Source organism: Megalopta genalis, chromosome 14 (assembly GCF_051020955.1).
Source record: "Megalopta genalis isolate 19385.01 chromosome 14, iyMegGena1_principal, whole genome shotgun sequence".
Lineage (NCBI taxonomy): Eukaryota > Metazoa > Arthropoda > Insecta > Hymenoptera > Halictidae > Megalopta > Megalopta genalis.
The window spans coordinates 9,847,308-9,860,701 of NC_135026.1; the positions used below are offsets into that span (position 1 = coordinate 9,847,308).

General features: G+C 33.0%; 3 long non-coding RNA genes across 4 annotated transcripts; 2 read left to right on the plus strand and 1 right to left on the minus strand.

Moving 5' to 3' along the window:
* Positions 1-2,506: 2,506 nt before the first annotated feature.
* LOC143260503 (uncharacterized) lies at positions 2,507-3,917 on the minus strand. Its single transcript, XR_013034747.1, has 3 exons — positions 3,837-3,917; positions 2,746-2,914; positions 2,507-2,659 (listed from the first exon to the last, which is right to left on the minus strand). It is a non-coding gene; the product is annotated as an uncharacterized LOC143260503 (long non-coding RNA).
* A 2,502-nt stretch (positions 3,918-6,419) lies between these two features.
* Positions 6,420-7,863, plus strand: LOC143260538 (uncharacterized). Its single transcript, XR_013034815.1, has 3 exons — positions 6,420-6,546; positions 7,468-7,636; positions 7,723-7,863. It is a non-coding gene; the product is annotated as an uncharacterized LOC143260538 (long non-coding RNA).
* Positions 7,864-11,071: 3,208 nt separating this feature from the next.
* On the plus strand, positions 11,072-13,192 carry LOC117225691 (uncharacterized). 2 transcript variants are annotated; one of them, XR_013034816.1, is made up of 3 exons: positions 11,072-11,333; positions 11,691-12,493; positions 12,850-13,192. It is a non-coding gene; the product is annotated as an uncharacterized LOC117225691 (long non-coding RNA). The 2 variants fall into 2 exon arrangements; XR_013034817.1 differs by lacking the exon at positions 11,072-11,333 and adding an exon at positions 11,346-11,511.
* Positions 13,193-13,394: the final 202 nt, after the last annotated feature.

Here is a 13,394-nt window from a genome sequence, read left to right on the forward strand (position 1 = left end):
GGTCATTAGTTCCTAGTATAATCTTCATGTTAACCCACAGAAAACGGAAGGGCAGCGGGTCCAAGTCGGCACCAATCTTCCAGCAAAAATCGTAGAAAAATTCAAGCTTTTTAATATTGTACGATTTTATATCGATTCGATTTTTTAAACGTGAATATGTGAACGCATTTTTCAATTCTTGGTATTCTTGAAAAATCCATGAAACGTGAAATATCGCATTAATATTCGGACACGATATTATTAGAAGAATTATTGCTCCTTCTTATTGTTTATGATACTCGTGTCTGGTCTTATTTTAATTAGAAAAAGCTCACGATTGCATTGGCAAAAATCCCATTAGGAAATAATGAAGTGTAATAATAATAATATAATATAATATAATATAATATAATATATAATATATAGTATATAATATATAATATATAATATATAATATATAATATATAATATATAATATATAATATATAATATATAATATATAATATATAATATATAATATATAATACATAATATATAATATAATAAAATATAATATAATATAATATATATAATAATAAATAATAATAAATAATATTGCGTTATTATCAATCCTTCATTTCCTGTTTTTTTCTACGTTCGGAAAAAGATAAAATCGAACTCTGTATCTTGATCTAAGGCACTTCAGTCCCAAGGTCATCTGTTCTGCCTGGTATCGTGCTCCCACGTCTAATGTGTCACGAGCCTAATTCTACCGACATTCTGCCGTTAATTTCGTCGGTAATTCGGACGACACACCGCCAATAATTCCTCCGTTCAAGGATAACTTTCACGCATACGTGTAAATATTAGTATTTAAGAACAAAGGACATTTAGTTACCGTATCAGAGCGTCTACGTTATTTCGCGACCCCAGAAGAACCTGGCCAGCCGACTGAGCCGTCACAAAGTGAAGCACTTTTTAAGCTCATTAAATGATTTAAAAAACATACCTTGGGGAAACGGTTCGTTTTCGAATTATAATACAAATATTAGTACATATCTATATTATATATATATATATATATATAATAATAATAAATTTATATAATAAATTATATATAAATATATATAACAAATAATATAATAATAATAATAGTAATATATAGATATCTATATTATTATTATTATTATTATATGTATGTACATATCTTTACCATATTTCACGCGTAAAATGAATTTTTTTATGTCATCAACAGGATGCAACTATCGCTCTAAAACTATCTGTTTATTCTGTTGCGTTCGCCTGTAGTTATTACTGAAAGAAAAGGTATCTGTCACTGAAAGAATTGATGTAAGGATTGCTAGTGTTTAGCAATCATTTAAGCCACGTTCTTAACACGATAAGTTTCGTCGGTGTTTTTTATGATCTGCAGCTCTCTCAATCAAGTAAAAGTTTCTTAGTCAATTGCATTTCGGTCGCCGCAGCGTGTGTGTTCATGCGTACTAAAAAATCTCAAAGCATGCCTATTCGAAATGAATTGAAATAATTGTGAAAGTTGCGGAATTTCGCTTTCCAAAGAGGCATGAAAAGAAATAAAAACAGAACAATACGTAATTGTACCAGCAATGTTATTTTCGAGCCTCATTTGCAGATCTGAGTGATAGAAGTGATGTTGCATCAAGTGATTCGGTAATTGCACCAAATGACAGTGATCTGATGATATATATATATGATATATATATACATTTATATACCCAATAAATGAATCGATAAATACTTCATAAATAAATACTTGATTAATAAAAGGATAAGAACAAGAAGTACTAGTTGAACATCGTATAATTATATTTGAACGATATATATTACAATTGAACGATTATAACTATTTTTGATCTGTTCGTCGCAAACGCCACACTGATAATAAATGAATCGATAGGGAAGCATTGCAGAATCGTGAATAAAGAATACAACAACGAACTGCGCTATCTGGTACCGAAATCGAAGATTTTATCCATTTTCGTAGATATTGTTAACTCGTAAAAGTTCAATAATCATTGATTAGTGGCAGCTGAAATTTTTCACGGTTCGGTCAGTAATCATGCAAATAGAGATTGTAATTTTATAGAAAATATTCCAAGATCACAGGAGCAACTTCCAAGTAAACAAAGATACGCAACATTCGATAATCTCTCCAAAGAGGAAGATAAAACCAGAAATCAGTACTTTTGATTGTGTTAAGAAAATAAACTGACGAATCCAAGAATATTTTAGATAAATTAAAAGTAAACAATCTCTCGTGAAAATAACGATTGGCATACTTGAAACTGTTGATATCAGATAACTTTACTCCCTCATAGAATGGTTATCTAGGATTACAATAGTTAGGAAAACAAATTAAAAAACCGAGAAGAGACACACAACAGCCGTGATTGTTAACTATCTTAATTCATTTGTATAACTATGATTGTGAAGTTATGAATGTTATGTTGACATATGGTCGAAAGAAATGATTGACGAAGTGTACGGAAAATTCGAAAGAAATACACAATTTTACAAGTAGTTAAAAGCAAAGAATGTTATTAATTCTGAAATCTGTCGTCGAAGACGAACGTACATATATATTGAAAATATTTAAGTAATTCTGGATAAGTGTTACGTTGTTCACACAGGAATGCGGATCCATTAATCGTTCAGCTATTTACTGAAAGCAAACGGTAGATCGGAACTCGTTAATATGCGAATAATTTTATTATGTAGCTGCACAAAAATGTTCAAAAAATTACGTACCGACAAACGCATATTTTGTGTCTGGTGCATGTACCCGATGACTTGCCCATTGCTCTGCAGCGAGCAATGCAACATGGGTTTCCACACAATTGACAACTCAAAAATGGCTGCGCGACCGGTGCATCATCGAGATCTTTGACTTTATCGACAAGATCGTATTCTTCTAGACCTGAAATTAATTGTAAATGTTAGCGAAGGTCTAATTTCTACTGACATCGTCGTGCCAAATGTCGTTTTGAAACGAATAAGGTATTTCTACGATACTGATTTTTCAGCACTTAATTAATACGACTTGGCCGAATATTGGGTCGAGCAATAGATTCGTTCCGTATAGATGTAATTTAATATTGACAAACGGTTTAAAAATGTATGACATTAGTACAGATTTCTTTACATCGTATACGTATACAGGGTGTCCCAAAATTATGTTATTTCTGATAAATTGGGGATTCCTGGGGTATTTTGAAGTAATTCTTTCCTTTACAAAAATTTCCTCCGAAACATCGTTAAAGAGTTATTAACGAAAAACACTGACCAATGAGAGGCGAGTTCGGGTGGCGCGTAGCGGCTGTGTCAGAAACCCTTCATTTGCGCGAAGTACCACAATTTTAAGACACCCTGTACTGTGACGCATACGCTGCTAACACGAAGCAGAACGTACTTCCTGTTCAATCTAATATCTTCACGATTCAGTTATAATTGTAAAATAGTTAAAAATGTTTTCGCATATTAATTCCATCGAATTCACTAAAGAAATTCACACTATCGATGTTGAAACACCGAAGGCTCAGCTTGCAAACATCCCATCGTTAGTTAAATTCAAAGAAAGCATTTCCTCGTTAGGCAAAGGAAAAATCTATTCTAAGAAAGTAAGTGAAGCGACTTAGTTGTTGAATGTGTTTAAAACAAGTAAAGAAATAAACGGATAAACAAATTATTTCGTAGCTATTGAGGAAATCATTATCTGTCAAGTGATGTTTTTCATGCTTTGCAGGAAACTATTATAAATATTTTTCCGCATTAGTAGCAACATTCTTATTATAGAAATGACAAAAGCAATTATAAATATAGATTCACAAAAATCAGTTCACCTTCGATATCCTCGACAGAGGCAGACGTCACTGCAACCGCAGCCAAGCAAAGAGCTCCAAAGAGAATTAAAAGCTTCATGTTGTGGAAGTTCGGTACAATAACTTTTATCCACATCGTGGTCATTATATACAGCAGAGATGCATCCTCATCCTACCACTACCCCAGGGAGATGTGTACATTGCAATCAGATGCACTGATACGGTCGCTGTCCGTTTCGAAAGGGCGAGAATATTTCAGAATTACTCACAGTGAATCAATATGTATATAGAAATAAGATAAAATCAGAATTGCAGTTTTCCGTCGCAATGCACCTGATTGCACGAATTACAAATTATCTGTATTATAAATAGACTGTGGATCTTATACGTTCATATTATTTCATAACAGAAACATTAGAAATGTTAATATATTATTATAATTAATGTGTAAAATGTTAATATATTATTATAAATAATATATAAAATATTAATGTATTAATGCAATTAATATATATAATATTAATATATTAATGCAATTAATATATAAAATATTAATATATTAATATATTAATATAATTAATATTGTAGTTTTGGAATAGTTATGGACAAAGTGTTAAGATATAGAATGATAAGAATATACTCAGATTTCTGGGTATATTTTATCCTATAAAAATATATATGCATATTCCCTATCGCGAGTCTTCTGGACGAATATCTCAATTAAAGTATGAGCCAATTTACTATTTTAAAGAAAGAAATGTATTCATACACATACAAAATACAATATATGTAAATATATATATCAACTCAGACATTTAGTGCCAACAACTTATGAAATTAGAGGAATCAATCGAAGTGCACAGGCCAGAATTAGAGCAAATCGTAAAGGAATCGTGTTCCACCATGATAATGCGAGGCCTCGCACATCTTTAGCAACGCGTACAAAATTATTGGTGCTTGGTTGGGAAGTGATGTCGCATCCTCCATGCAGCCCCGACCTTTTAAATGGTAAAAATTTCAATAAGAACGATAGCCTCAAATGGCACTTGATTGAGTTTTTTTACTGATGAGGCTCAGAAGCTTTATGAGTTATCATGAAGTTACTAGGAAGATGGCAAAAGATCATCGAACAGAATAGAAAATATTTGACTGATCAAAGTTCATATCTTGTACAGAAGAAATTGAGTTTTATTTCTCATTGAAATACCGAAATTACATTTCTGCCAACCCAATAATAATAATAATATAAGTAACAAATAATTAAAGATCGCTAAAACCGCAGTTATGTCCCGATTTTCGACACTTTCGACCGAAAACTGTAAGAAATCTGCAGCTTTTGAAATCTTTCAACGCTTGTAGCTTGGTTCTAGGTTAACAGATTTCGATCAAATTTTGCAGCATGCACACAAGTTACCTAGATCCAAGAATGGTATTTTTTAAACATTGCATATAGAAATTGCTCAGATGAAAAAGTTAAAAGACGAGATTTTTTTACTATCTTTGTCATTCCAAGTGAGAGCAAAATTAAGAGAAAGCATGTCAATCATTGTCTAGTGGACTAGTTCCTCTATCATCCAAAAAAGATTCATATCGTTTAGTATACTTTGACAATATCTATTGCCTCCTAAAAGGTGTTCGGAACACTTTCGTGAACCTCGGTACATATGTGTTAGGGCCGTACGAATGTATCGTACGGTGCGCAGATTGAAGGTTGCTCCTCCAAATGCTGCGCCTCCAACGTCAACTTAATGGCGGTGAAGTTGATTTGTAAAAAAGGTTTAAACTAGGTTGAAAACGCAAGGCAACACAGTTTATTTGAAGAAGGTCCAGGGGTTTACAGTTGTGCGTGAGAGTGATTGACCATCTCTCGTGAGAGTTACCGACAAGACTGACTGTCTCGACAAATTTTGGGTTGCAGGTTGACTTGCTCGGGGTGGAGTCAATTTTGTGCGGCCAATTTTTGGAGCCTGCTTGGCTTCACCCCCAACCTGCCCCCACTTCCGAAGACGTTGCTCTAGGGCCTTGAAAAAAGGGCAAGTCGACGGAAGGCAGTTGGAGACCAGCTTGGGTCTCCAGCAAAAGTACAGCAATAAAACTATTTCCCTTTTTTTTTACTTTACCGGTTCTAACCGGTAAAGCAAACGGTACAAAAATGTCGTTACAGCGGGTCGTCGTTGTAAATTCGAAATATTTGAACCTTGTCCCGTAGGGTTCGGTTTATTTTATTGGTCTGTCAGGCACCTTTTCTCGGGGTCGTAGTTTAGACCCCGTAGGCCCTCAAGTGACCTGACAGATTATTCGGTGTTGATCCGTCCAGGACGGAACAATATGTATAAGTTAAAATACGAAGATCTTTCAAATGTGAACTGGCTTACAACGCAACAATCGATTTTCTGCGGAATTTTCTATGAGTTTTCTGTGAAAAACTATATAATTCGGTAACTCGGTAACTGATAAGATAGTTTCGTAACAGCTGTGTCTTCAAGTGGTATCATTCACTTTATCAAAATCAGAATATCTGATTGCTATGTACATATCTCCCTTTATGCCCTGTGGTGGTGGTAAACAGTGAATCGGTCTCTGCCGTATATAAAGGCCACGATGTAGGTAAAGGATATTGTGCCAAACAGACGACATACAAACTTCTACAACATGAAGCTCTTAATTCTCTTTGGAGTTCTTTGCTTGGCTGCGGTTGCAGTGACGTCTGCCTCTGTTGAGAAGGTCGAAGGTAAATTGACTTCTATGAATCTATACTTATAATTACTTTTGTCATTGTTGTAATAAGAATGTTGCCACTAATGCGAAAAAATATTTATAATAGTTTCCTGCAAAACATGAAAAACAACACTTGAAAGATAATGATTTCCTCAATCGCTACGAAATAAATTGTTTATCCGTTTATTTCTTTACTTGTTTTAAACACGTTCAACAACTAAGTCGCTTCACTTACTTGCTTATAATAGCTTTTTCCTTTGCCTAACAAGGAAATGCTTTCTTTGAATTTAACTAACGATGGGATGTTTGCAAGCTGAACCTTCGGTGTTTCAGCATTGATAGTGTGAATTTCTTTAGTCAATTCGATGCAATTAATATGCGAAAACATTTTTAACTATTTTACATTTATAACTGAATCGTGAAGATATTAGATTGAACAGGAAGTACGTTCTGCTTCGTGTTAGCAGCGTATGCGTCACAGTACATGGTGTCTTAAAATTGTGGTACTTCGCGCAAATGAAGGGTTTCTGACACAGCCGCTACGCGCCACCCGAACTCGCCTCTCATTGGTCAGTGTTTTTCGTTAATAACTCTTTAACGATGCTTCGGAGAAAATTTTTGTAAAGGAAAGAATTACTTCAAATTAGCCCAGGAATCTCCAATTTATCAGAAATAACATAATATTGGGATACCCTGTATACATATACGATACAAAGAAATCTGTACTAATGTCATACCTTTTGTAACCGTTTATCAATATTAAATTATATCTATACGGAACGAATCTATTGCTCAACCCAATATTTGGCCAATTCGTATTAATTAAGTGCTGAAAAATCAGTATCGTAGAAATACCTTATTCTTTTCAAACGACATTTGGCACGACGATGTCAGTAGAAATTAGACCTACGCTAACGCTTAAAAATATTTTCAGGTCAAGAAGAACACGATCTTGTTGATAAAGTCGAAGATGTCGATAATGTACCGGTCGTTCAGCCATATTTAACTTGTCAACTTTGTGGAAATACTTGTTGCCGTGCTCATTGCAAAGCAATGGGCAAAACGTCGGGTTCGTGCAATAAAAAAGATGTGTGCATTTGCCAGTACGTAATTTTTTGAACATTTTTGTGCAGCTACATAATAAAATTATTCGCATATTAACGAGTTCCGATCTACCATTTGCTTTCAGTAAATAGCTGAACGATTAGTGGATCCGAATTCCTGTGTGAACAACGTAACACTTATCCAGAATTACTTAAATATTTTCAATATATATGTATGTTCGTCTTCGACGACAGATTTCAGAATTAATAACATTCTTTACATTTAACTACTTGTAAAATTGTGTATTTCTTTCGAATTATCCTATTATACTATTGACTTCGTCAATCATTTCTTTCGACCATATGTCATCATAAAATTCATAACTTCACAATCATAGTTATACAAACGAATTAAGCTAGTTAACAATCACGGCTGTTGTGTGTCTCTCCACGGTTTTTAAATGGTAAAAATTTCAATAAGAACGATAGCCTCAAATGGCACTTGATTGAGTTTTTTACTGATGAGGCCCAAAAGTTTTATGAGTTATCATGATGTTACCAGAAAGATGGCAAAAGATCATCGAACAGAATGGAAAATATTTGACTGATCAAAGTTCATATCTTGTATAGAAGAAATTGAGTTTTATTTCTCATTGAAATACCGAAATTACATTCCTGCCAACCCAATAATAATAATATAGGTAGCAAATAATTAAAGAACGCTAAAATCGCAGTTATGTCCCGATTTTCGACACTTTCGACCGAAAACTGTAAGAAATCTGCAGTTTTTGAAATCTTTCAACGCTTGTAGCTTGATTCTAGGTTAACAGATTTCGATCAAATTTTGCAGCATGCACACAAGTTACCTAGATCCAAGAATGGTATTTTTTAAACATTGCATATAGAAATTGCTCAGATGAAGAAGTTAAAAGGCGAGATTTTGTTACTATCTTTGTCATTCCAAGTGAGAGCAAAATTAAGAGAAAGCATGTCAGTCATTGTCTAGTGGACTAGTTCCTCTATTATCCAAAAAAAATTCATGTCATTTGGTATACTTTGACAAAATTTGTTACGTAACAGCTATGTCTTCAAGAGGTATCATTCACTTTATCAAAATCAGAATATCTGATTGCTATGTACATATCTCCCTTTATGCTCTGTGGTAGTGATAAACAGTGAATCGATCTCTGCCGTATATAAAGGCCACGATGTAGGTAATGGATATTGTGCCAAACAGACGACATACAAACTTCTACAACATGAAGCTCTTAATTCTCTTTGGAGTTCTTTGCTTGGCTGCGGTTGCAGTGGCGTCTGCCTCTGTTGAGGAGGTCGAACGTAAAGTCACTTCTATGAATCTTTACTTATAATTACTTTTGTCATTGCTATAATAAGAATGTTGCTACTAATGCGGAAAAATATTTATAATAGTTTCCTGCAAAGCATGAAAAACAACACTTGACAGATAATGATTTCCTCAATCGCTACGAAATAATTTGTTTATCCGTTTATTTCTTTACTTGTTTTAAACACGTTCAACAACTAAGTCGCTTCACTTACTTGCTTAGAATAGCTTTTTCCTTTGCCTAACAAGGAAATGCTTTCCTTGAATTTAACTAACGATGGGATGTTTGCAAGCTGAACCTTCGGTGTTTCAGCATTGATAGTGTGAATTTCTTTAGTCAATTCGATGCAATTAATATGCGAAAACATTTTTAACTATTTTACAATTATAACTGAATCGTGAAGATATTAGATTGAACAGGAAGTACGTTCTGCTTCGTGTTAGCAGCGTATGCGTCACAGTACAGGGTGTCTTAAAATTGTGGTACTTCGCGCAAATGAAGGGTTTCTGACACAGCCGCTACGCGCCACCCGAACTCGCCTCTCATTGGTCAGTGTTTTTCGTTAATAACTCTTTAACGATGCTTCGGAGAAAATTTTTGTAAAGGAAAGTATTACTTCAAATTAGCCCAGGAATCTCCAATTTATCAGAAATAACATAATATTGGGATACCCTGTATACATATACGATGCAAAGAAATCTGTACTAATGTTATACCTTTTGTAACCGTTTATCAATATTAAATTATATCTATATGGAACGAATCTATTGCTCTACCCAATATTTGGCCAATTCGTATTAATTAAGTGCTGAAAAATCAGTATCCTAGAAATACCTTATTCGTTTCAAAACGACATTTGGCACGACGATGTCAGTAGAAATTAGACCTACGCTAACGCTTAAAAATATTTTCAGGACAAGAAGAACAGTGCATAGCAATGGGCGGAACGTCGGGTTCATGCAATAACAATGCTGTGTGCACTTGCCAATACGTAATTTTTGGGGCATTTTTGTGCAGCTACATAATAAAATTATTCGCATATTAACGAGTTCCGATCTACCGTTTGCTTTCAGTAATTAGCTGAACGATTAATGGATCCGAATTCCTGTGTGAACAACGTAACACTTATCCAGAATCACTTAAATATTTTCAATATATATATACGTTCGTCTTCGACGACAGATTTCAGAATTAATAACATTCTTTACTTTTAACTACTTGTAAAATTGTGTATTTCTTTCGAATTTCCCCTACACTTCGTCAATCATTTCTTTCGACCATATGTTAACATAAAATTCATAACTTCACAATCATACTTATACAAACGAAATAAGGTAGTTAACAATCACGGCTGTTGTGTGTCTCTCCACGGTTTTTAAGGGTCGATGTACATTTACATGCCAAGTTCAGGTTGTGCATTAGATTGAAATGAATTTTGAAAAACACTCAACCAAAGTTTCTCCAGTATGCAGAAAATATTAAACTCCGAATACATAATTTGTAAACTTAATCGATATTTAAAAATTGTCGACAAAATAGAAAACATCAATAATCTATATCTGCCACAATAGTGTGGCGGTTTGCTTGGTATTAGGTTCTCTTAAACTGGATTCTCTGAGAACTGGGAACGATGGCGTTTCGGTAATAAAGGAAACAGTTAATTTAGCCTAACTTGTAACGTGTTTTTATTTAACTTTATGCATACGTCTTTAAACTGTGTGTATGACTATACTCTTGGGAGGTTGATATTAGACTGTTTTTAGAATCTGTTGGTTTGCGTAGCAACTGTTAGTTACTAGAATGTAGGTGGCGCTGAGTGCCGCTTATACGGGCGTACCCACAATAGCCTTACCGATGAGTCCTCTAACGGAACCAGGACGAAACGCTTCCTTTTCTTTTCCTCCACACTCTTCCATACCGACACACAAGTGCATACTCTTCTCAGTGATTATAATATAAATTAATATATATTAAATATATTATATTATAATATATTATAATATATAATATATTTAATAATAATAATTAATATATATTATAATATATATTATATATAAATTAATATATTTATATTAAAATTAGTGATACCAATCCGCAAATTCTGATACCAAATTGAACAGTATCAAAGATGTAGGTATCAAAAGTATCGATACCTGTTTAGATACCTTACAAAGATATCGATACTCATTTGAAACAATCTATGAGAATTTCAATAATCGTTTTATATCTTTCGAAATATTCACTATTCATTTGAAAATTCACTGAAATATTTATATTTTTCTGATATTAAAAATTATTCAAATAATAATAGCAATAATATTAAACTAATGTTCTCATTTTCATCTTGAAACTATACAACTAATGCAAATTACAATTTTTATCGAATTAGAACTGCTTAACTAAGTATACATGTAAGTTCTAATTAGGAATATGTTATTCAGATAATCGGAAGTTGAAAAAAAAGAATATTCAAATAATAGATAGTGCGATAATGTACATTCCAATAAAGGTTGTCTTACTATACAAAAATTTTGCTTTATATTTACCATAAAACCGTATTTCTGTATGATAAATATCTAAATCAATGAGGTAGTAGTATTCGATAACATATGACTTATTTATTAATTTTAATTTGTTTATTATTAGGATTATACAATTATAATTATATACATTTGTATAATAACAATTGTATATAATTATATACAATTCATTGTTATGTTATCGTAGGTTAAACAAATATACTTTAATCTTTACTTATCTTTCAATAGGTAACCCACAGATTGCAAACTACACAAGCTCAAGCATTAGACGAATGGGTAAGTACGAAATAGAAATTTGGACTCATGCTAACAAATAATGAATACTGTATGGAGGAACAAAATTTGGCAAGAATGATATTTTATAATTCACCGTCAGTTTATAAACAACTGAGAAAAGGCGGTGGATTAGAAATTATAATTTAAACGCTGGCTTTCCAAAGAATACTTTTCAAGATATTCAAACACGATTGTTTGAACTGCCACCAGAGCACAGACTGTACACATTATAGTGGAATGAAATGTCAGTAAACTGTTTAGAGGGATTTATTGACTTAGGAATTTTAGGTGGTCGCAATGTGACAAAAAAGCACAATATGTGTTTGTCTTCAGAGGCTTAAACAGCAGTTTAAATCCTGAAAATGAATGGAGGTAGCCGCTGACATACTTCCTACTGGGAAAAAAAGTTCTTGAAAGCGAAGAAATAGCAACAACTTTTACAAATATGTTTGCTGCTGCTGAAAGAAAGTGGAGCAAACATCAAAGTTTGATATGTAACTAATGCATCGCAAACCAAGCAAGAAAGAAAAATTAAAAATAGGCAAAAATTAAAAAATAGTCTTCGTTTATAGAAAACTAAATCGATTTCTCTGTGGTATATCCAAACTTGCACGAAGGTGGTTTGAGCATCTGAAGCACGAGAGAGAAAAGGAGGTTTCAAAGAAATGTTGCCTATGTCTAAGTGCCATAGCTACTCTGTTTATTATCGTCAAACTCTCCCAGCATTCTTGAATCTGATGTGGAAGACTGAGTAGGTATGTATGCACTATTGTCTTTTTTTCATACAATTCAACATGTTTTTGAAATAACTGTATTTTTAGTTCTGTCTTATCATCTATTACTTTTTATTTCTTTCAAGTTCCTTGATCTCTAGGATGCTCAATCAACAAGTTTCCTAAGTTTCACTGATTACCTTCAAATCTGTGTGATACAAAATTTTTCGAATGAATTCTTTGACTAAAATGTTATTCGAATAAATTCTTCAATTAAAATTTTATTCAAATATTTCGACTAAATTCTACGAATAAAATTTTATTCGTTGTTCAAATAAACTATGACAACTTTGTTTCACACCTAGTTAATAAATATTTACATTCCCTTCCATTAAAAGAAGATGATCCAAGTAGCTGAAACATGAGCCAGGGGATACCACGCGTCGAAAACAAAGAGAAAGAGAAGAGAGTCCCAAGATAACTTGAACGAGATCTAGCATTGTCTGTGTCCAAGTGACACAATTTAATGTCTTTATTAAAAATATTAGTCATGTTGTAAACACTCATTTTACACGCATTTTATACGCAACTTATATTAACTATAATTTTAAATTTGCAACTGCGAACTTAATGTGTATACATATTAAATTAAGTACATTTGTAATAAATTCTCTGCGTTTTATTTCTTCGTTCAAAAGTCGTCAAATGTTTGAGCAATAAAAATCATGGTGGTGCACGGTACTAATTGTCTTCTGCAAGGAATTAAATAAGCGAATCTATTACAGCACGGTATTCAATTGTTCCTGATATTACAATGAAAGCAAGAAATTATAGAAACAGAAGAAACATTTGAGCTATCAGAAGAGTATAGTGTTACAAGTAGACTGCGGATTTTTATGTGAAATAAAAAATGTTTGAGGTAATCGTAAAAAACATGACTCAG